The sequence below is a fragment of the Dermacentor albipictus genome, unplaced genomic scaffold (assembly GCF_038994185.2).
Source record: "Dermacentor albipictus isolate Rhodes 1998 colony unplaced genomic scaffold, USDA_Dalb.pri_finalv2 scaffold_16, whole genome shotgun sequence".
Taxonomy (NCBI): domain Eukaryota; kingdom Metazoa; phylum Arthropoda; class Arachnida; order Ixodida; family Ixodidae; genus Dermacentor; species Dermacentor albipictus.
This window is the reverse complement of record NW_027225570.1, coordinates 9,312,421-9,336,612: the sequence shown is the minus strand read 5'-3', so window position 1 is coordinate 9,336,612 and position 24,192 is coordinate 9,312,421. Positions and strand designations below refer to the sequence as shown.

At 47.6% G+C, this 24,192-nt stretch overlaps 1 protein-coding gene across 2 annotated transcripts in view; it reads left to right on the top strand.

The window, feature by feature from the left end:
- LOC135901717 (uncharacterized) overlaps positions 1–24,192 on the top strand; it is a 70,739-nt gene that overhangs the window by 12,951 nt on the left and 33,596 nt on the right. The window contains exon 4 of one of the 2 annotated variants that reach the window (XR_010564241.1): positions 14,157–14,338. The exons of the other annotated variant lie outside the window; for it this stretch is intronic. The gene's annotated coding sequence lies outside the window, so the exon portion shown is untranslated. Of the gene's footprint in view, positions 1–14,156; positions 14,339–24,192 lie in introns of those variants that run through there. 2 annotated transcript variants of the gene reach the window in all.

The window sequence follows — 24,192 nt, the reverse complement described above, 5'->3', positions numbered from 1 at the left end:
AAAGAACATGTATGAGCAGTATGAGGGATAACGTATGAGGGATAAGCAGTATGAGGGAACACAAAGAACGGTACGAGGGATAACGCAAAGCTCTCCTCATAGGTTTGATGTCTGCGCTCAATAAAAACACCATGCGGGAGACGTCCTGGGCAAAGGAGGAAATGGGGTATTAAGGTTACTCCTTTAGGCGAGGCATTTATCTGCATCAACCATTCCTCCCTTTAGGGGGTAAGTGCTAGGCGATGACCTGTTACTCCCCATGCCATTACTCCTCCGAGGACTAACAGTTGCCCTTTCCCAATGCTCCTCACGGGAGCAACGGTAATTATTTCCGATGCTACTTAAAGATGGAATTAATGAAATTAGGCATTATACCCTGATAATAAAGATTACTGTGCTGAAAAAAAAAGAAAAAGGGGGCCCGGAAGTACAAGTCGAACTCACGTCCTCGCGCTCACAAGTCAGGTACTCTAACCACTGCACAACGGCAATCTTTTGTTTTTCTTTCTTTCATGGTATTAATTATAGTAGCATTCAACCCGACGTTCACCAGTTCTGCATAGTCAAAGAATGGAGGGGACAATAAAAGTCACACACAGAAAAGGCAGCGTTCATACTGTGAGTAGAAAGGTTGGTTTCACTTTAGAAGGGTGGTAAGGATAAGCACCTCACCAAAATAGGGTACCAGTCCGCTTTCATATCGAGTCCATCGTAAACATGTTTAGTTGTAAAGTCATTTGGATAAAATGTACCCTTGTAGGCACCATCGCTTCGGCGTTCCGGTCCATCATTCGCGTTTTCCACGAATTGTGCATTCCCATGTGAAAAAAAAAACATATCGAAAGGTGCACTATTATCAGAGGTTGGCAGCAGGTATCGCACAGTATGAGCGTTAATCTCAGTCTTACCTTAAAGTTCGTTGGAGGACATTCCAAAATATGATGGCGTTGGTGCAGCTAATAAAACAATGCTCAATTTTCTCTGGTACATCACAAAGGCGACAGTTAACAGAAGAGACAAAGATACCCTTTTTTGTAGCCATGCTTTCACCGGTATGGTTTCAGTATGAAGTTGATAAAAGGATGTTTTGCAGCAAGGGGATAAATACATTTTGCGAAATCGCTTTAGTACATTGTGGCCTGGCCATTTAATATATAGTAGTCGCTAAAATGAAGGCGGAAATAGCATGGACAGTCAATCTTTGTACAGCGTTTTACGCTACACAGCTTACAAGTATTCAGTGGAAAACCAAACTGTCAGAAAACGAACCGCCATGTTCTCGTTCTAACACAACTTGCCCTACCTACGCACTTAATGATTGCCTCCTTCAATCCGTTACATGCTACCGTTATCTTGGCATTCATATAACTAGCGATCTTTCTTGGATGAGGCATGTACAATATGTAATATCTGAAGCTAACCGCTCCTTAGGACATTTGAAGAGAATTTTTTCGTTTGCGCCAGTTTTATTAAAACGGTTGTTGTACACGGCATACGTCCACCCCCAATTAGAATATGCCTCCTCCGTTTGGGATTCTCGTCAGATCGCATCAATTAGCGAAATTGAATCAGTGCCAAATCGCTCTGTTCGTTTCATCTTAGCTAACTACCATCGCACTGCTAGTGTTACATTAATGAAGAGTACCGTTGAAATACCATTATTATCTCTTCGCAGAAAAGAATCACGCATTTCCATTTTTTGTAAAATCTACTACAACAACACATTTTTTCGCCCTCTTTGGATCCAACCTGCACCTTATTATTGGGCTCGTCGTGACCACTTACATAAAGTTAACGTACCCCGTCATAACACCATTTCGTGCTCACAATCATTCCTTCCTAGGACTACAGTCGACTGGAATAATCTGCCTACATCATTAGTAGGCATCAGTGACCCCACTCGCGTTAAGAAAGAAGAAGAAGAATTTGAAGTTTATTCAAAATAGGAAAGTACACAGGAAATGTTGTACAGGACCTCTGGATCCCTAGCTCAAGGCTAGTTGGGATCCATGCTAGTTATTAATTCACATTCTTAACATCAATACGAAGAAGTATAAGTAAGTCATATATACAAGAATGCACATATATATATTATATATATATGCACATATATATTCATATATTAAGAATGCACTAATCAACATAAAGTAATGTATGGCGGCAAATGGCATGATTATGTACTTATTCGTGAAGATTGTCTGCTTGCTAAAGTGTATTCTTTCCGTATTTTCATGTCATGTAAGTCTCTGTAATTTGTTATGAATGCATTACTACTTTATTTCATATTGCTTTTGTTCCTTGGAAATTCCTGGAACTCATCCTGTATTTTTTACTCTTGGAGTGTATTCTCTCCCCTCCCCTCTGAAATGTACAATTATGTACCTTGAGGGCATCACAAATAAAAATAAAATAAAAATAACCTTGTTCAATGAACCCCCACAAGCATAAACGGGAAGAAAAATTTGAAGAAACAACTAAATCAGGTGACGCATTAACAAGTGCGACTTGCATATATGATCAAATTATAAGATGCGAAGTACTGCGAAAAAAAGAAGAAACGAGACACTATTTATCGCACATAAAGATATACTAAGCCCCGCCCACCCTCACTAACAGGCCTACAAATATTACGACAGAAAGCTGTACTAGTTGGTAAGGATTCATTATGCCAAAAGGTGAGGCGTGCAGACAGGACACAAGTGGACAACACGAACGCCGACTATCAACTGAAGGGAGCACTGAGGCGAAAAGAATAAAGATGATACAAAACTCATCTGCGCAAGCTCTGGAATGGTATCACCACGTGTCAGTCGGATACATGTGCCGGTCTACGCTAGAGGTAGCTGTTAAGGCACTTAACCTCTTCCTTACGTAAAGTAATCGAAAGCTGACTCACGCACGCACTTCCACCTTTATAGATGTGCCAAGCCTCTACCATTAGACCCGTATCTTTATTCTTGTGCCTGTACAATATCGCGCATTCATATAACTTTGACGTGCAGTTACAAACCTGGCAATGTAAGGAAAGATTAGAAGGCGATCCACCGGTTACCGACCTTTTTTGTTCCATTAGCCTCTGATTGATACACCGCCCCGTTTGCCCTACGTACAACTGGTCACAGCAAAGGGGAATTTCAGAAACCACACCCACACGACTGTCCATGAAACTGTTGTTCTTATTGTGCTTTACTGGACAAGTATCTGTTCTTTTATTGCCTTCTACCTGCTCCTTTTTCCTCTGTACGGCACTGCATATCTTACCTAGCTTATTGGGAGCAGTGAAAGCAACATTACCATCATATCTACTTGCAATTTTTTAGCCTGTGTGTCACTGAATGAATGTACGGAGTAGCCGCTACTATTTTTTTTTTTGCTATTACTGCTTTCTGTAATCACGTCCGTCCCCCTCGAAACCGACTTCTTTAGGCGCTCAGCCACAGTGGCCACTGTGGCTGAGCGTCAGTAAAGCTTTTGTTCTTATTGTGCTTGACAGGACAAATATCTGTTCTTTTTAGCCTTTTACCTGCTCATTTTTCCTCTGCACGGCAAAATGTTGTCTGGCCTCATGGGCTAAAAAGTTGAAGACCATATGAAGGTTGCAAAGATACGGGGGAAGCGTTGGATGTATAGTCAAGCACAATGAATAACTTGCAATACATACTAAATTTTTGTTGCCAAGAACTTGTTGCAGGCTTCGGCTTTCCCAAAGATAGAAAGTCATTGTGGAACGAATGTCTGGGCATAACTTTGTAGGGCCGAAACCCGTTATTTCCAATAGTGTGCGCTTAATTTATATGCGTCTAGCGGCACGCCAAGAAACTTTGGCGGGACATCAGTCCACATAACGCCTGCAAACTATTCTGGTCTATAGCACCGTGAGCCAAGCCAGAAGCCTAAACTTTTTGAGGGTATAATTCGTGCTCCTGATACGCTGCCAAATCGTTCAATTGTCGATGCTACCTTTTCAACACTGGACTTATCCGTGCAGAAGAACGCTAGATCATCTGCATAAGCTAAGACTTTTACTTAATTACCCAGTATATTAAAGCCATGGATGTAACTCGACTGTATTACACTTAAGCATAGTGATTCCAGGTAAACGGCGAATAGCAGTGGGGGACGTCGGGCACCCTTGTTTTACTGATGAGCAAATAGAAACGCGTTCGGAGAGTTGGCCATTAAGAACTAAACGAGTAGTACAACAGGTGTAGCAAAGCCTAACGCTTTTAAGCACAATGGAGCCAACATTGGCATGCTCCAGAAGAGGAAATAAATAGGCGTGACTGACACGATCAAAAGCTTTAGCAAGGTCTACCTTGAGCATTGCAAGCTGCTCAGTAGAACCATAACAGTATTGAAGAAGTGTACGTGCGATATGTATGTTGGTTTGAATTGATCGGCCCCTTATTCCACACGTCTCATGGGAGCCAATTAGAATTGACATCGCAAATTGCAATATATTAGATAAAACTTTTGCAAAAATTTTGTAATCGACGTTTTACAATGTCATTGGTCGGTAGCTTTCAACAGAACACAGTTTCTCTTTATCTGAACTTTTGGGAATTAAAACTGTGTGGGTCTTGCAAAACGATTGCCGAAGGGCGTGCGCCTCTAAACTTGTAATAAATGTGACCAATATTATGGGGCTGATAGTTGATTTGAAAGGTTTGTAAAATTCACTGGAAAGTCCATCGGGGCCGGCTGTTTTCTACAAAGGCAGCTGATCAATAGCTAGCTTAATTTCTTGGATCGTAAGGCTACCACTGATGACTGCACAGTCATCATCCTGTAACGGTTTTACAAGAGATACAAAACTTTCTTAAGCTTTTGCATTGTGATTGTCTGGAGGGGCACTAAACAACGCAGTGTAGTAAGTTTCGAACTGAGAAATTATGCCATTCGTATTTGGTAGAAGACTACTTTCGGAGAATATTTCCGGAATTTAGAAATACCTTGACATCGTTCGCCAAGTAAATCTTGACGTGTTGGTTGCTCAGACTGCAGAGCACGCCTATTTCGGGATCGAATTCGCGCCACCTCTGTAACGCAGTGCATCATACTTTTGTAACTCACATTTAAGAATTTCTATGTCAACAATGTAAGTGCCTGGAATTTCGCATTCCATCTCAAACAGGCTACATAGCTCTTAAGAATCACTTTTTTCTTAATTCTTTCTATAGAATGATTTCACCGATCCAATTTATATGAGCCACTGCACGAACCTCTTGTTTAACGAGCTCCCAAACTGCAAATAATGGTAAGTCAGTGGAAAGAGAATTTGTTAGGGCCATGCGCACGCGATTAATAAATTTCTGATCATTTAGGAGCTCAGAGTTAAAGGGACACTAAAGGTTAATATTATGTCAACATGGACTGATGAAATACTATCTGAAAAACCTCGAAATGCTTGTTTCAAGCGAAGAAGAGATTTATTTTAAGAGAAAATGCGTTCTGAAGCGTCCGGGTACCTCTAGCGCAGTTCAAATCGCCCGCCCTCCTATCGAGGAGTGGTGACGTCATAGTCTCATAGGGACGTTGCGCCGTCAGTGAGTAAAACGGCGCCCGCAGACGGCGCTACAGCTTTTCTGTGCAAAACGCAAACGCGCGGCCAGAAACAGAGCCACGACAGAGCCGATAGCAGCGCGAAAGCGGAACTATGGTGGCTGGCGGAAGGGAAAGCGCGCGACGATAAGCTGGTTCTTTATTTTATGACCCCAACTTTGACGATTGTTGCAATAGACGACCCTGACAACGACACATTGGCTCGCCATACTGGGCGCGACCTCAGCGATTTAAGCACTAATTAACGTGGATGGATGGATGAATAGATGTTATGAGCGTCCCCTTTGGAACGTGGTGGTGGTTTGCCCCGCCAGGCTTTTTCTACTATACTGCCTAATAGCCTACCTAGGCTAAACAATGAAAAAGAAAACACTATCAACTACCATGCCCAAATTTTCTGATCCCCTATTGCGAACTGCACCTTTGTACGTCTCCGTCTTTTGTCGGTTGCTTACTTTTCTTCCACCAATCCTCCAATCGCCTCTTACTAATGTCTGTTGCAGACATGTTTACTTTACCACTGCTCCCGCTGAACCCAAGGGCTTCAAGGAGGCCAGTGGCGCCTAAATCAACCGCTGGGTAGACGTCTTCACATTCTGATAAAACGTGCTTCGTCGTTTCCCTAGCTTTACCGCAGGAAGTACATGCTTCTTCTCCCTTCTTATATCTCGATTTATAGGTGCGTGTTCTAAGGCATCCCGATCTCGCTTCGAAAAGTAATGAGCTTCCCTTTGAGTTATCATAAATGGTTTCTTTCCTGATTTCATTTTTTCCTCTTAAGTAGTTACTCATGGCAGGTTTCTTTTCCATTGCTGCCACCCATGAGATTAATTCAGCCTCTCTGACTTACCGCTTGACCTTCTTTGTTGCTGTGTTGCCCACCCTACAGGCTGCATACTGGCTGGTAAGGTTCCTAGTTCTTTTCCTCCACTGTGAATCAGTGTTTTTCCTGTACAGATACCTGAACACTCTCTCAGCCCATTTACTTTCTTCCATATTCCTCTGCCGTTCTTAATACTCAATTTTACTGCGAACTTCCCTCACTTCAAAACTAGTCCAGCCCATATCACCCTGCACAGCTTCATTTATAGTCTTCCCGTGAGCGACCAATACGAGGCGACCCACTGACCTTTGATTCCCGTCGAGTCCTGACTGTACCTCTGATTTAAAGCAAACAACCGCATTTCCAAAAGTAAATCCTGGAACAATTACACCTTTCCACATACCTCGGAGGACCTCGTACCTATTGTATCCCCATAGCGCTCTGTGCTTCATTATGGCTGCATTTCTCCTCCCCTTTACTGCTATGGCTTTTTCCTGTGTTTCCATACAACCATTGCCTTCCGTTCGTAGAAAATTGCTACAAAGGAAACCTTTACGGGTTCCTGGAAAGAAAATGGATATTCATTACTTCTCTCCACCTTGCGCGTTTCCGCAGAACTACTACGTCAAACACTTGCCTTTGCTTCGTGTTGTCGACAAATTCTACTTCGCCCTGCCATCTGCTAGCCGCCTGGTTAGCTCAGATGGTAGAGCGGCTGCCCCGGAAAGGCGGTGATCCCGGGTTTGAGTCCCGGACCAGGACGAATTTTTCTTCAACCCTGAGCCTTTTCTTTCGAGGAACCCGTAAAGATTTCCTTGGTAGCAATTGCTACGAACAGGTGGATGTCTGATTTTCCCATTATTCCTGTGCGGGGAGAGTGTAAGGTTGAGTGTACAAGCAACCGTAAGCGAGCGCGAAACGAAATCTGCCTTTGTATTCTTGTGGTGATTTAAACTGAGGCACGACGCGATGTAAACGTGTAGCGAGCTCAAACGGGGCGCCTAAGACGACAGAGAAGGCCAATTTCTCTGTCGATTAGTGTGTGCCGTGTGAGCTACACATCGCTTCAGTTGAGTTCGTAATCTCTTTGGAACAGAAGGAACTTAGGTACTGTTTACCAGCAAAATCTGGCAGTCTGTTAATGATTTGCGCGTTTAATATGTATCGCTTACTTATGGCGTGCGTACGAAGAGCATGGCTCTTCACAATCCAGCTTTTAAATTTCACGTAATTTTCTCACGAAGAGGCAAAGTGCTGCTTTGCATGTAGTTCATTACATAGTGCACGAACTTCGACCTATTCACGACTTATAGATAATAGCGTTTTTGCCGCAACACTCCACGACACGGACGAAAACAGGCGGAGTGCATGAGCAGGAACTGTTGCCGTTCGTCCTCCCGTTGCTTTTTTTCCGAGCAGGGACTAAACACTTACTCTGAGAAATTTGCACACGGCACGCGCATTCATGCAGTTACTCCCTTGAGGGACGAAAGCGCCCTTTTAACTGACCAGTTTCTTCCGTTTTCCCTGGGATTTTTCTTAGAGTTGGATATGCTTTCGAAACGAGGGAAGTTTTTTTTTACTTTTAAATAATCACCTTCATCAAACAGCACAGAATGGTTTACAGACGCTATCTCTTTACTGGGTACGTACAGTGAACGCCCTCTGCGCGCGGCCGCCACCATAGTGTCCCAAACCGGTTTCTTGCGTGAAAGGTAGGCAGTCGCTGAGAGCAAACTATGTGCTGACAGCGAGCTTTCTCTGTAACCAAATAGACCATAACAGAACCACGCCGCAATGCAGTGATCACATTGGTTCGCAGCGGTGGGTGGCTCCTCTGCAGCGGGTCCGTGCACAATGTGTTGCTTTCGCTGCCAGCCCATTTTCACGCAGTGCTGTTAGTTTATAGGTCGCAGAATATGAGTATTTCAGAGTACACAAGAAACAATTGTGGCGTGGAAGCTATCACAGTTGGTAAAAATAATTTCACTATAACTATAGGGACTTCAACATCTACATCGACTTGTGATATGCCGTCACGACGATTCAACCATTGTTTCTTTTCTTCAAAATTTTTGGACGTTTATGCATAATTTCCCAAGTTGCGTCGCACTGCATGTTTGTCGGCCTTCTCAGCGAGCAATTTCCGCTGCTTCTTTTTCTAAATCCAGTACATGCATTGTTCGCATGAACACAAGCATCAGCATATGCAATGCCTTTTTTTAATGCGCTTCTTACCTTTCTCTTTCCATTCTAGTGAACATGTCAGTATCCAGCATCAACAAGTTCATAGACCAGAGTTTCATGACATTAGCCAAGCAGCGCGCGCACACAAGCGTCTAAGTGCGTGCTTTCTGCTACTCACTGCGAACATCGCAGCCTCGACTTCGTAGCAGAAATCTTCCTCGCTGAAGTGCCTGCTGCACAACCGAGTTGCAGCCGATGGCTGCTTACCGGTTCTCATTTCAGTGATCCACGCTTCACGCAGCTTCTTGTCCTGCGGATACGAGTGAAGGCTGACACGGTGCTGCATTGCTTACGTCTGGCACTGCGGATAGACTACCGCGTTGGATGCCTTGAAAGGCAGCCACTACGTATTTAGTGCTTTCAAGTGTTATCAAGCAAACACCCGAAGAGGGAAAACCTCTCCACTTAATCAGAATCAAAGCCCAGGTGGGACTTTAAACTTTCCTTTCAAGCTTGCTTGAGCTGTTTCCAAGCAACTGACGCGGCCGCCGTGTCCACGTGATCCCTCATCCCACGCCGAGCCGACAGTGGCGCCAGTTTCTCCAGTGGTGGACCTCGCCCATAATAGTGCCGCAAATAAACATCCACCAATGCCTTCTTAACGTATTCTTGAAAAGTAAGTGGGGTTGAATCGGGATAATTTTAATGCGATAGCGCAATAGGAGTGCGTGTCGCAGAAAATCTGTCGTCAGCGTCGTTGCCAAATAGGAAGAGAACTTGGCACCCGGAGGTACCGCGTCCCAGACCTTACATTTACTCAACCCAACATCGTTCGGTACATTGAGCTCTGCGCTCCCCATCTAGCTGGGTTGACTGGGCGGGGGGCTTCAGTTCGGGCCAACGGTCCTTCGCGCACAATATAGCTACTGCACTCAACACACGAACAATCATTTCGGTATTACAAGACACGAGCCTGACGTTCCCTCGCACTCTGTTCCGTTGTCAGGGGGGGAAGAAGACTTGTCACCAGGAGGTGCCATGTCCCAGAGCTTATATGTACTCATCAACCCAACATAATCCGATACATTAACCCCGACACTCCCCCTCTACCCGGGCTGACTGGTCGGGGGGCATTGGTTCGGGCCAACGGTCTTTCCCAGACAAGGGGGCTGTTGTGGCAAAGCACAACTGAGTTACTGCGCTCAGCACGCAAGCATCCATGTCGGTTTTACAGGACACAAGCGTGAGCGACCCTCGGACTGCCTTGATGCAAAAGAGGTCAATGCATACAACCATGGAAACCACCAAAGCCATCCGCGGAGCAGCGCGACCACACGATGGTGCGCCACGACCGGTTCCAGCTATGGGTTCCACTGAGACAAACAAAGCCTCGTAGATCAACTGGCACACACGGCCGAGTCGGGCGTCCTTCGGAGCATCCATCACAACTTAATGGAGAGCTGTCCACATGACTCATCAGAACTCACAGTAGGACGAGCCCACACTTCTAGAAACTTCTTTTCGCCTAAGCGATGCCGATCCCGGGTGAGATAGAACCCGACCTCCTTCCGTGCTTCGTTAGCAAGCACTTCGTTAAGACCCGGCGCCCGTCACTCGAAAATTGCATCACAGCGTGCCAATCAAACTAGGTATGAGCACTCAGCGAGAAGAAGCTCGAACTCGTTGATCACCTGATTAGGCGAAGGGTGCAGAAGGCTGCGTGGCACCATGGTTCGAATGCCGGTGTCGCGGAATTTGCCACCGGATTAAAAAAAAAATACGCGTGTTGATAAAATTGCATAAACAGGCCTGGAGTGCGGCTTCATCCTGGTGACCGGAACTGGTAACACTCCCTTACCAGAGTAGAATTGGCCACCCTGGCCAAGTACTCGGCCACAACTTCCTGTATGAATAGAATTCCAAGAAAAGGGAAGCGTAGCAGGGGGCGGCAGAAAGTTCGGTGGGCAGATGATATTAACAAGTTTGCAGGGAGATGGCTATAAGAGAACATGACCGGGGTAGTTGGAGAAGTATGCCTTTTCTCTGCAGTGGGCGTAGCTAGCCTGATGATGATGCAAAAACCGAACCGTCTGATACGGGACACCTGGGAACTTGAAGAGACTAGCAATCCATTGGAGAAGAGCTGCAGAAAGCAAACAGTGCGTAAATATATGAATCCAGTACATGCGACCGTAACAAGAGGTGCACACCTCACGATCCGGTACGGCTGTGAAGGGCCTGTACCTCAACGGCAGGCACCTTCCGTCCGGCGTCCCGCGCGATGTCTATGGCCGGAAGTCGTTTCTGGAAAAAGATTTCGGAACGACCCATATCTAGGCCATCCATTTAACGCAAGGGAATTACTGAATCAATTGAATTTCTTAAGCTAAAATACGTGAAAATATCGTAAACTACGACAAACACTCAACGTACAGATATGATTCCTCTCCTATTGTAATTTGGCTATACGAGTAAACATAATTCTGCGAAACCTCAAAGAAACATCTTTTCCTGCGTTTCCGCATTTCACAGACCCACCGCGGCATCCGCCATTTGCGCACGCCGGCGCGTGTGTGTTTCGGGGGCCAGGGAGCTGCGGGCCCGGTTCCTTGTAATACCTGCAGCTGGCGTTCGCAGCCGCCGCATCGCTGCCCACGGATGAGATCTTTTTTTGACTAGAAAGCCCGCCTTCGTGCATAGCGTTCGCCGCGAGCATTTCGAAGCAAACAGCGCGGTTAAATACGCTGCAGTTGCCGGGAAGCCTGAGAAACAGTCACAGATCTTTGAATGCTGTCGCGTACCACTCTTAAAGGCGAAGCTTAAGCGTTCTCCACAATCCTTTTTCGTTATCCATTAATATCAAACATTTCAGCAGCGCAATTTCACAAGTATGCGTGTCGGACTTTGGGTTCAAAGTGTTAGTTTAAAAGATGTGAAGGGCGCTTAAGAATTTTTGTCCTAAAATTCCTGTGTTGTGGTTGCCCATAGTGCTAATGAAAAGTATAGACGAAATTAGCAGACGAATGGAGGGCCAGGCTATGAGCCTTCTTCGTTCGCTTGCTTCACGAGCTGGCAAGTTACGCTTGCGCGTGAAAACGCCCAAGAAGTGTCTTGCGGAGAAAACTGCATGGGAGTCTTGTGCCAGCGGCTACACGCGTATACCGCCGATTGTGTTGCTGTATACGCCTTGAAAAGTGTCGGCTCTCTGTAAGAGCATTTTGGTGCAATAGAATGCAATGGTGCTTGAATGCAATAGAATGCATTCAAGTATCACCAAAATAATACATGACCTAGGACTCATCCCATTGCAGACTAGAAGAAAGATATCTCGGCTAACATTCTTCCACCAGCTTTTTCATAACCCAAATATATTCTCTCAGGCACACATCTTACCAGCCAAAAGAAAATTCTCACGAATTGATCACGAATTTAAGGTCGAACAACCATTTGCACGTACCAACCTATTGCAGTTTTCGCGTCTGCACTTAGCCATTTCGGAATGGAATCATCTCCCAAGTAATATAGCTGAAATAACTGACCATATTTTATTCAAACAAGCACTTCATGAAACATTCGTGAATTAATAACATTAACATTTCTTCTTGCCTTTCTTCAGATGTCATATTATTGTTTGTATAATTTAATAATTATTGGCGTATGATGTTGTCGAATTAGAAGTGATGTTAAGGTTGTATAGCATTGTACTACTTCATATAAGGATGGTCGACTTACAATGTATATTGTATATCATTTTATATTGTATATCAATTGTTCTCCCCCCCCCTATGTAATGCCCAAGCTGGGCCTTTAGGGTAAATAAATGAAAAAAAAATGAAAAAAATGAATGCATAAAGTAAATATTTTTCTAGGATGAGAAAACCCTACTTAACAACGGCAGTTCACCGTTTCAGCGATATACAATTTGCGAGTCAAGAAGCTACGAACGCCATCAGAATTTAAGTTAGCGATCACTTTTCCATTTCTGCGTACTCCAGAAGCAAACAGAAACACTTTTTTCGTAAGCACAGTAACATTGATTTCCTTGGAGCCACTTGTGGTGCCCACGGCGACGGAAGACACTTTCACGTTAGCGACACCGCAATTCGCCGCACACCGGTTCGCAGACCACAGGCCGACTGCGGTCTTGCTGGCAAATGGCGAGATCTCTATGGTACACAAAGAATCGCCCTACAAGATCTCCCTGCGCTAGAACGATGTGGCCATTCAGTGACAGACGAGTGGTCGCGGCTACGTTCTGGCGTCGCCGGCAGCCTGACAGTCGCTCATCGCTTGCCACCGATATCCTCGTTGGACCTTTTTGCAGCTCACATGGAATCTGTTGCTGACGGCATTTCAGAAGGAACCAGTGACGCTCTCAAGCAGCAATGTTTCGTTGCGTTGGTTGCCTCTCCTAGCAATAGTTTCACACTAAGAAAGCGTGCTGAGAATTTCGGCAGCTGCAACGCGAGCGCGGGCGTTTCGGTTCGATGTGCGCCGCCATGCACTGCAGCGGAATTTCTATCAGAACTCTAGTTGGTGCTAAATGTTTAAACGGGGACATCGTTTTTTTTTTCAGTAAAAGGAACAATACGCGCCACTTGAGCCTGGCATAGAAGCTGCGTAAGCAAGGTTAATGTCGCCGCGCGACGCACCATCGCAGCCTCCGTGCGCAATTTCTGCAGCAAAGACTCACCGTTTATGTTCACCCTGAGACTGCATGATTTTGTCAGCAGGCACTGTCAAAGACACGACGCAGCACTGAAAACCCAGCGGGCATTCGTATACACTGGCTGGCGCTGCCATTAGGGCGCACCCCCAAAAATGTCGGTTGTATTTATTCTTGCACTAAAAACATGTATGCATTTTTCTATTAGAATGGTTGCAATTTTCGCTTCCAATGAAATGAAGTGCACACGGATATCTTTATGGATGAGCTGTCTAGATAGTTGGAACGGCATGCGATCGCGCTTAGGGTTGGCGATTTCTATGGATGATTAACCGATTAAATGTATCTCGCAACACGCTTTTTTCTTCATTGATATCGACCATTCATTTGATCGACTTAATGAATTATAACTATTCGAATAATCGTTTCGGGAATTTGACAGGAGTGGCGTGAAAATTTTGAAATGGTAGTCGAATGGAGGCGTGCGAGCAGTCACTTTTGCACGGCTGTGGTAGACCGACTGTCGACTGTTCTTCCGAGTCAAGAATGATGCCGAGCCGAGTGCAAGCCCTCTCTTCCCCCAAACCGCACACGCCGCCAGAAGTAACCCAGTCATCAATCATGCTGCCACTCCTAATCCACTAAATACGTGGCACGGCATGCACGCTGGTTTGAAGCATGTATTTGACAGAGCAATCCAGTTCATGGCGATTCTAGCAAATATATAGTATCCAAGCGTCTATTTTCACATGCTGGCTGTGTGGCCATTCAAAAATGGGTTGGTTTCAGCCAAACATCCCAGCCACTTGACATTCATTCGCTCTGTAGAGAAATTAAAAATCATAAACCAGTAACTTTCTTTTACCCCGTGCACATTGCAATAGTTGAACTTCACCTTTCAATTTTGCCATTTTACAGGGAGGCTGTTCATGGCCAGGGTTCCGTGCATTTTTGGCGTCTATCAACAAATCTGTGTGAGCGAAATTTGTCAGCATCAGCAGTGGCTCGTGCCACTGCTCGCTCAACCATCGTCTTCTTGCACCGCTGGCTCCGTTGCCTCTCATCATGCCAGCGTTCCCCCTGCGAAGGCACTGACGGCACTGGCCCACTGTCAGTCAATGCGGTGATATCGGTCTGAAATTCTTTGCCTGAGTATATCGCCAAATAAAAACACGAATGTATGTAACGAATGTATAACACGAATGATCGCGGATGTATAAAAAATTGGAGGACGCTTAAGCTTCGCCTTCAAGAGTGGGACGCGACAGCGTTCCCGTCGACCCGCCAAGGGGTATAAGACAATGCGCTACGGCACAGCAATCACTTACGATGCGCCCCGCATCGGACTTAGCGCCCACCTATCACGCGGTGAACGTCGAGCAACGCAGCGTTCGGCGCGACAACGAAACGTGCGCCTGAGCGAACGAAACGAACCAAAGAACTCGGTGTCTCGGAGGGGAAACGATCTACGCCTCCCAAACGTCGTGATCGGCACGGGCAGAGAGATAGATAGTAATCTAAACCAGGAGCCCGGCGAAGCGTCGTCAGGGGAGAGGGAGTCCCGCGACGCGCCTGGCAGCGGTCCCAATGCGCGCGCGGCGCGCCTCCTGTCGGGGCAGCGCCGTACATTGAGAGGAGGGGGTCTTCTGTGTTTGCCGCAAGATGGCTCTGCGTGTGCGGAAAGCGCAAAAGAAATGCAGCGGAAACGCACTTCGCAACTCGTGTAATTGTGACTTCTGTACGTTACATGTTCATAATTACCGATATACACCGCAGTATAACTTTCCACGGCTGGTTTCGAAGGCAACACCGCATTCACTAGAGGCGCGTTTGCACCGCTTGGAAGCATCGAACTCGTGGCTGAGTGGTAGCGTCTCCGTCTCACACTCCGGAGACCTGGGTTCGATTCCCGCCGGGCCAATCTTGGAAGTTGCTTTTTATTTATGAAGCGCCTGCCGTGATTTATCGCTCACGGTCAACGCCGCCGACGCCGACACCCGACGCCGACGACACCGGCTTTTCTGCGACACGAGCTCCTTAACGCTATCGCGTTAAAATAAATGTGTGCGCGTACCGTTCGTCACGATGACCACCGATCGAGACAATAAATGCATTCGTACCTTGGTTCAAAATTCTGTGTCACCTTTTTGTCGTGTGCTGCACAGTTTCGGTGGTCATCCACCTCACCAGATCGGGATGGCTGATAATTCTTTACAGCGAAGCTGTTAAGGGCTACTTTCCCCACTATCGTTGCCGCGTGTAGAAAAAAAGTCCCGAAGATAATGCAATCCCGGGCCGACCCGCGGCAGAGGTGAAGCAGGCATTAAGCACTCCCCATAGGAGTTACGATCCCGAAGATAGTGCAATGTCAAGTAGGCCCGCGGTGGAGGTGCAGTTCGCCATTAGGGGCCCACACACACAGCTTCACTGGTCATCCTTCTTCACAGAGTGGAAAGCACTGAGTTATTGTTCATCTTCTCAAAGGCCATTAGTGCCAACTCTAATTAGGCTTTAACAAGTGAAAGCTTATTCTTTATGAAATCTTTATATATTTGTGTTTCAAACTTGGTTCCGCCTCTAAAACACAAAAATAAGGTCCTACAATAGTATATAACTCTCTTTCAAGTTTTAGTGTCACCGGCAAAATTTGCATTAGTCAATTATTCGAAGAAGCAACCTGCATCGAAAGCGATTAATTGATTCTGTAAAGACTAAAGTGATGAATGATTTCATTTCATTTATTATATCCTCAAGGCCTCTGAAGGCTTTAAAGAGGGGAGTGGGTTACAGGTAAATTCAGAACAGTAAGTATTACAAGAGAAAGAAATACAACATAAAAATACAATTTGACAAATAACTCAGTAGGAATACAATGAGCAATTACAAAAGCTATTACGAAAAAAGACAAGAACCGTTAATCGAATGAAAAAGTTAATCGGCATTCCTAATATCACCTGCCTGAATGCAACGTCGCCGTCACTCATAATCGTAGTTTTCACGAAAAATAATAGAAATATATGGTTATGTTACGGCTTTTCAAGTTGTGGCAATTAACGCCGCAGGAATAACGACGGCCTTGAAGCTTTATTTGACGCGGTTTTTGCACTGCGTACCGCCGCTGGCTATTTTCGTCTGATCGTATGACAAAGAAATGAGCGCGATGTGCGCAATGGGGCGCTGCGACAGCTCGAAACTCCAGCACTTCCGCATATTTGCAAACCTGCCCTCCTCGAAAGTTTCGCACGTTAGTGCCATCAGCTAGACGCAAAGATTTCTGCGGAAACGGCTCGCGTGTTCCAGCTCATAATTAACGCCATAGTGCATGAATCGCATGGCACCCTTCTTTCAATGCTCTTTGCTGCAGTGCGACCACATGCTCCTCGCCCCTTCCTTCCGTGCACGTGCGCATGCAGGTGGTCTGCTCCTCTCGATCACGTGAGCGGTTTCCTTCCTAATGGACCCTGCTCCCCCTCACTGCTCCGGAACAAATTGCACACCCTCGCTTCGATTGCTTGGGTGGCGGCCGCCCGTCGCGCGCTCCTTCCGCCGGATTCAGAGGGCGAAAGCGACTGCAGGTACCTTTTCTCTTCCTGCCTCGATCGTGTCAATTCCAGCGCTCTTAAGACAACCCAAAAATTTGCTCTGTTCTTGTTTCGAGGACTTCGATTGGCACATCACGATATATGAAATGTGGGAATCCATGGCGTGCAGGTGTTACATAAAGAGGTGCACATAAAAACGGAGAAAAGCTGAAATTGTGGGCCAGTTGGCTATTCAATGCTTCTGATAAGCGCATGGTTTTGCACAAAACCAATACAGGAATGTCCTTGGAACAGAACACGGCAATAACCACACACAACATGGAAAGGGGTGCTCTAAAAATTGTGCAGATCCCACGCACTGTGGGAATTGGTGTACGCGAAGCTTTCCCTGCTGGATGCTTTGATTGACGATAATTGGCGGGGATGTTGACGGCTAAAGCTTAACTTCTTCAACGTTTAGGCAGAGTCCTTCCATTTTTTTTTCTGGTCACGAAACTGCCGCCTTAGTTTCATATAGTGCCAGCGCCCGCCGCTAGAGGCGCAACCGTGTATGAGAGGGCATGCGAACGCCGCTACCGCTGTGGTTGTGTGTGTGGCAGCCTCGGTATTCTAGCTTTCTCAACTTCCTCAACCGTCGCTTTAGTTTCACGTAACTATTTTTAACATTGAATATGCTTAAATTACTGCCTGAGCGCGTCTTCTGCCGTGATATGAGCGCCTGGGACGAAAAAAAAAGTCGCTCATAACATGGAGCTTGCGGCGGTGTCAGACAAAAAAAAAAGAAAAGACATCTGGGATTTTAAGAGCCAGAACCGCGATACGATTATGAGGCACGCCGTAGTGGGGCACTCAGGATTTATTTTGACGCCCTGGGATCCTTTAATATGCTCCTAACTTTAAATAAACGGGTGTTTTGCATTTCGCCCCCGTCGAAATGCGTCCGCTGTCTCGGTCCAGATTTCTTCATCATCGTCGTTCGCCTCAACACTTCGGTGGGCTCCGCTTTTTAATATTTGCCTGAAATTAAATATCGCGCATTCGCAACAAAGCGCCAGTGGTCCCACTTATCACCAGATGCAAACATATAGGCTGGTGCACCCTCGCTTACTCGTAAGCGCCAATTAACTCTCCGTTGCGCATAGCGCCAGATTGTTCGCCGAGCACAGGTATTCACTTTCTGTTAAACTGTGGCAGAGAAGGACTCTGACTATGGGCAGTATCATATAAGGAGATCAAAAGAATGAAAGCGTTATTGCTAACGGCTGCTGCCGTAGAATACTTAATCACAAAGAAAAGGAAATTGAGCTGCTCCGTGCGCTTAAGATTCCTCTGCAAAGCGATGCCATTTCTGAATGAGGTTTAGGTAGGATTAATGCAAGACAAACGTCGCTACTGAATGTCTTCGGTATGGCTTTTAGCAACGCATTACCCGCCCGAACTTCAAGGTGCACTGCAGTCTGCAGACAAGGACACACAACTATGGGCCGTCCAGCAGGCCCGGGGTGCGCTCGAAAAGCACAAGCCTCATGACCCACTACAAACGGGCCCAACTGGGCTAGTGCAGAATAGGGTATAACCCCGGGTCGACGCTTGGCCAGCGTCACGACGCGTTAAACCATCGGTTGCCGGCACTTTATTGAAGTTATTCCTTAAGGCGAACGTGAAGTGCTATGACCTGCGCAGTTGATACTAGCTGTACTGTAATTAGGCAATTACCACAGAGCTGCGTGACTGGCACCTTCTTTGAGACATGACAGAAACGAAATTAACCAAAACGTCAGTCACATTACCATTTCAACTTTGTTTAGGGCCTGAAATTTAATTTACTAATAATTTGTTAAGGTTGCTTTGAGCAGTGCTCCTCTTTGGCTTCCTTTCTGGCGCTCACTGGTTATGACCTGGGGATTAATTGTATTGCTACGGAACAGTATTTGCGATCACGAAGAGGCGAGCAGTGTAAAGACGACGACGACGATTAGAGGCTAGCGCAGGCTGTTGCCTCTTGGCCAAGTGTGGCGTATTTTCTTGTAAATATAGCTGTTCATATCTTTTCATCTGCGTCTTCTTACGTAACATATCTGGTGGAGGTGGATGTTCCCTGTACCTCGTCACGGAGCTTCGCAGTGGACGGTCCGTCGAGCCTTCCTTCATGGCTCCCGGCGACGACAACTCGACTCCGCCGGCTCCGACACCTGCTGCAACTTCGGCGGCCTACATCACTCTCCGCGCTCCCCGTGATCCTGGCGTATTCTCGGGCAAAGATAGGGAAGGCGTCGATGACTGGATCAGCCTGTACGAACTCATCAGCCGTAATAACGGGTGGGACCCTACTATCATGCTCGCCAACGTAGTCTTTTACCTCAGTGGTACACCTCGAGTTTGGTGGCGCACCTCGTGGCACACCGCGAGCTTCGAGACTTGTTCGGCAACCCCTACGGCCACCAACTTGCCGCGCAGAAGGCGCTTTCTGGCCATGTGCAGACGTCAACAGAGCCCTATGCCACGTTCATTCAGGTCGTCTTGGCTCTGTGCCGCAAAGTTCACCAACACATGACGGAGTCAGACAAGGTTTCCCACATCCTCAAAGGCATTGCCAATGACGCCTTCCACTTCCTCGTTTGCAACAACATGGCGACGGTGGATGCAGTTATAAAAGAGTGCCGCTGCCTGGAACTCGCTAAAAGCCGCCGTATCGACCAGCAGTTTGCGCGTCTGTCCAAAACCCCAGCGACATCTTCCTGTGCCGACGCTCCTCCTTCCAACAACCCTGGCGATGTTACCAGGGCCGTCCGGCGTGATATCGAGGCCGCCTATCCGGCAGCCTTCGACTCCAGCCCCACCAACGCACCTGCCGTAACGGTTTCCCTGATCCAGGCAGTTGTCCGCCAGAAGTTCGAAAACATGAGTCTTCACACCATCTGCTCGGCCCATCGCCGCGATACTCACCCGGCTTCTTCGATTCTGCCCCGTCCCGCATCTTCTTACTCACCACGTTTCCGCAGCCTATCTGAATTGCGCACTGCTGACGACAAGTACATTTGTTTTCATTGCCATCGAATCGGGCACATTTCTCGGCACTGTCGCAGTCGCTGGAGTTCCGCAACTCGATCTACTTATGGTGCCTAGTCTCGCCCCTCCAAGTGGCCCTTTTCGTGCCTATGCCACACGCTCCGATAATTCCGCCACTGATTCTCCTGCACTGAACCGCCCCAATTCTCGTTCGCCTTCGCCCCAACGACGACAATCTCACTATCCCCAGCCCCGTCGCTCGTATTCGCCGACTCCCTTCGGACGCCGCTCCCGGCCGGAAAACTAGACGATGCAGTGCCACGAGGTGACGTTGCATTGCTCCCTACGCCGCCAAATCCTCTACTGACGTTGCCCACTCATCTGAACCTTCTTGACGTGCAAGTCGACGGTGTATCTGTGTCTGTTCTTAAAGACACTGCGGCGCATTTGTCGGTAAGGAGCGCTGACCTTCGTAACCGGCTCAAGAAAATAATCCCGCCCGCCACGGCACCTGTTGTCCGTGTCACCGATGGCGGAACAGCACCCGTAATTGGTATGTGTACCGCCCGCGTCTCCTTCGCCGATCGCTCCACTATAGTGCTATCCACAGTCATCACCCACTGTCCCCACGACATGATCCTCGCCTTAGACTTCCTCTCCGCACGCTCTGCTCTCATCGAATGTTCCGCCAGTACTTTCCCCCTTGAGCTGCCTGTTCTGGATCCCGCTGAATCACACCCCAGTCACCTCAGTTCTGGTGACTTCGTTCGCTTGCCACCTTCGGCACTGACTTACGTTGATTTAGTGTCATCCCTACCAGTCCCCGACCGTCACTACATCGCGGCTCCTATGCAAGACGTCCTCCTCACACACGGGATCACAGTACCTCATAAAGTTTTATCTATTACGGCCAATTGCGTCTGCCTGCCAGTTGCCAATTTTGGCTTGACGACACAAGTGCTGCCACAGGAGATGTCTCTGGCCCAGCTTTGCTCATTCAAAAATCTCTCAGTAGCATCTATTGTTGTAGGCGACTATTCATCCGATCGTCCTCTACTATCGCAGTCGGCAACTTGTACCATCACCTATTTACAGAAAATCATCGGGCCCGAAATGCCGTCCGAGCACGCTCGTGAGCTCTACCACGTTCCGTTTTCGTACCACGATATTATCACGTGGCGGCGACGTTCAAGAACACAGTAGCAATACTGTGAAAGACAAAACTAACTTTTATTGGGCGAAACTGTGCCCACAAAACAGGCTACACTTCTAGCACAACGATAGCGGCGAACGCGGTCGGCGATCGTCGAAAATCTGATCAGCGGGTCAAGCGCGTCGGCTTTTATAGATCAGTCGTCGAATGTTCCAGACTAATCGTTCGGACCCGTGTGCCTCCCACAAAGTTCTACACCATTCGCCTCACGCGATGAAATCAGATAACGCAAGGTTCGGCGACAACAGACAGTTGGGTAGAAGCATCGATAACTTTCCAGAAACTTCGGATACAAGCAGGCGCGTCCCGCGCTGTGCGATTGCATTTGTTAGGCGGCGAAACGTGGTCGCCCAATAAAGATGAGTACACTTGTCAATATTTTTGACTTTAAAGACCGTCCATTGGCCCAAACTACAGCTGTTGAACATCGCAATAATACAGGCGATGCCCCTCCTATTAATCGCCGCCCGTATTGAGTGTCATCGGCTTAGCGTCAAGGTATTCACGCAGTAGTTCGCAAAATGCTTGCCAAGAACGTTATTGAACCGTCATGTAGTCCATGGGCGTCACCTGTTGTACTGGTCAAAAAGAATGATGGCTCATGGCGCTTTTGCGTAGCTTATCGGCACCTTAACAGGGTTGCCAAAAAGGACGCGCATCCCCTACCTCGGATTGATGACGCCCTTGATTGCCTCCGTGGTGCTCGCTATTTCTCCTCTATTAACTTTCTTTCCGGCTATTGGCAGAATACTGTCGAAGATCTCGACCGCGAGAAGACTGCTTTTGTAACACCCGATGGTCTTTATCAATTCAAAGTGATGCTGTCCGGTCTATGTAACGCCCCCGCCACTTTTGAACGCACGGTGGACTCCCTTCTTCGTGGCTTGAAATGGTCCACGTGCCTGGGCTACTAGGACGATGTTATTGTAGTATACCCAACGTTCGCTACGCACCTCGAGCGTCTCTCAGCAGTCATTTCATTTCATTTCATTTCATTTATTGTACCTTCAAGGCCCGAAGGCGTTACAGAAGGGAGTGGAACTAAATATACAGCAGGTGCAGATAACAGGGTATAATAATAACAAGAAAAAAATTAGAAAGTGCGGATTAACAAAAGTATTCTTCGATATAGTCGTGGATGTTTTTCGTCCAGCCGGTCTGCAACTCAACGCATCGAAGTTCCAATTGGGCCGTCGCCAGATTACCGTCCTTGGATATATCGTTGACGCGAACGGAGTGCAACCGGACCCACGCAAGATCCATGTTGATACGCACTTCCCTTTTCCGAAGTGTGTCAAGGATGTGCGCAGCTTCATCGGCCTTTGTTCGTACTTCTGCCGTTTCTTGAAAATTTTCGCCGCGATGGCACGACCACTAACCGAGCTTTTGAAAAAGGTCGCCCCTTTCCTCCAGTGGGGCGATAACGAGGCCTCTGCATTCTCGCATCTAATCGACCTTCTCACAACGCCTCCCGTTCTGGCCCATTTCGATCCTTCTGCGCCTACCGAAGTCCGCACTGATGCCAGCTGTCACGGAATTGGCGCTGTACTGGCACAACGCCAGGGGTGCCATGACCGTGTTATCGCTTACACCAGCAGGCTCCTTTCACCCACGGAGCGCAACTATTCCATCACTGAGCGTGAGTGCCTGGCCCTAGTTTTGGCGGTTACGAAATTCCGCCCATACTTATATGGCGGGCCCTTTTCCGTTGTCACGGACAATCACGCGCTTTGCTGGTTATGCTCGCTGAAAGATCCTACAGGAAGACTTGGTCGCTGGGCGTTACGCCTCCAAGAATATTCGTTCTCTGTCACCTACAAATCTGGCCGACTACACAAGGACGCTGACTGCCTGTCTCGCTACCCGGTAGACGAGCCTGACGACGCCGACAGTAGTACCGCCGACGGCATCTTCTCTGTGTCTCCCTTCGCTAACATCGCCGATGAGCAGCACCGAGACCTATCGCTGCGAGCATTCATCAAGCGTCTGCGCTCTACACCTACCGACGCATCCGTTCGCCAATATGTCCTCCAGGGCGGCATTCTGTATCGAAGGAACTTCCTCCCTGATGGCTCTGATCTTCGTCTTGTCGTGCCAAAACATCTACGACAGACTGTGCTCTTTGAGATGCATAATGCACCCACTGCAGGACATCTTGGGGTAACCCACACTACGACCGCGTCCACCGCCGCTTCTATTGGCCTGGTCTCACTCGCTCCGTCCGACACTATGTTGCTGCCTGTGATACCTGCCAGCGTCGGAAAACACCTCAGGTGCTACCTGCCGGTCATCTCCAGCCGATCACGGTCCCTGTGCAACCGTTCTTTCGTGTTGGATTAGACCTCATTATTCAAAAGACTAGCGCGAAATAGCGCTCGTCCTGTCGTCTTCTCTGTCTTTGTCCCTGCAATTTTGCGCTAGTCTTTTGGATAATGATGACACACCAACTAGCCCAGCTTTCTGCCTTGATGGATTAGACCTCCTCGGTCCCTTTCCCACGTCGTCCTCTCGGAACAAATGGGTAGCCGTGGCAACTGATTACGCCACCCGATACGCTATCACGCGGGCTCTCCCCACCAGTTGCGCCACTGATGTTGCGGACTTTCTCTTACGTGACATTACCTTGCTTCATGCGCCCCGCGACAGCTGCATACTGACCTAGGTCCAAACTTCCTCTCGAAAGTTATCGCCGGCATTATGCGTTCCTGCTCCATTCAACACAAGCTGACCACCTCATACCATCCTGAGACCAATTGTGTGACAGAGCCGTTATACCGTACACTTACCGATATGCCGTCCAAGTACGTTTCCAAGGACCACCACGACTGGGACATCCTGAGACCGATTGCGTGACAGAGCGGTTAAACCGTACACTTACCGATATGCCGTCCAAGTATGTTTCCAAGGACCACCACGACTGGGACATTGGCCTTCCTTACGTCACATTTGCGTACAATTCTTCCCGGCACGACACCGCCGGATTTTCTCCATTTTATCTACTATACGGTCGCGAACCTACCTTAATCCTAACACAGCACTTCCTCTTGCTGCGATCTCAACAAGCGAGTATGCGCGCGATACCATCGCCCGCTTGCCCGCTCGCCAGCTTGCCCGTGCTCGACTGACAGCCTCACAAACCACTCAGCAGTGTCAGTACAACGCCCGCCATCGTGACGTAGTTTTCGCCTGC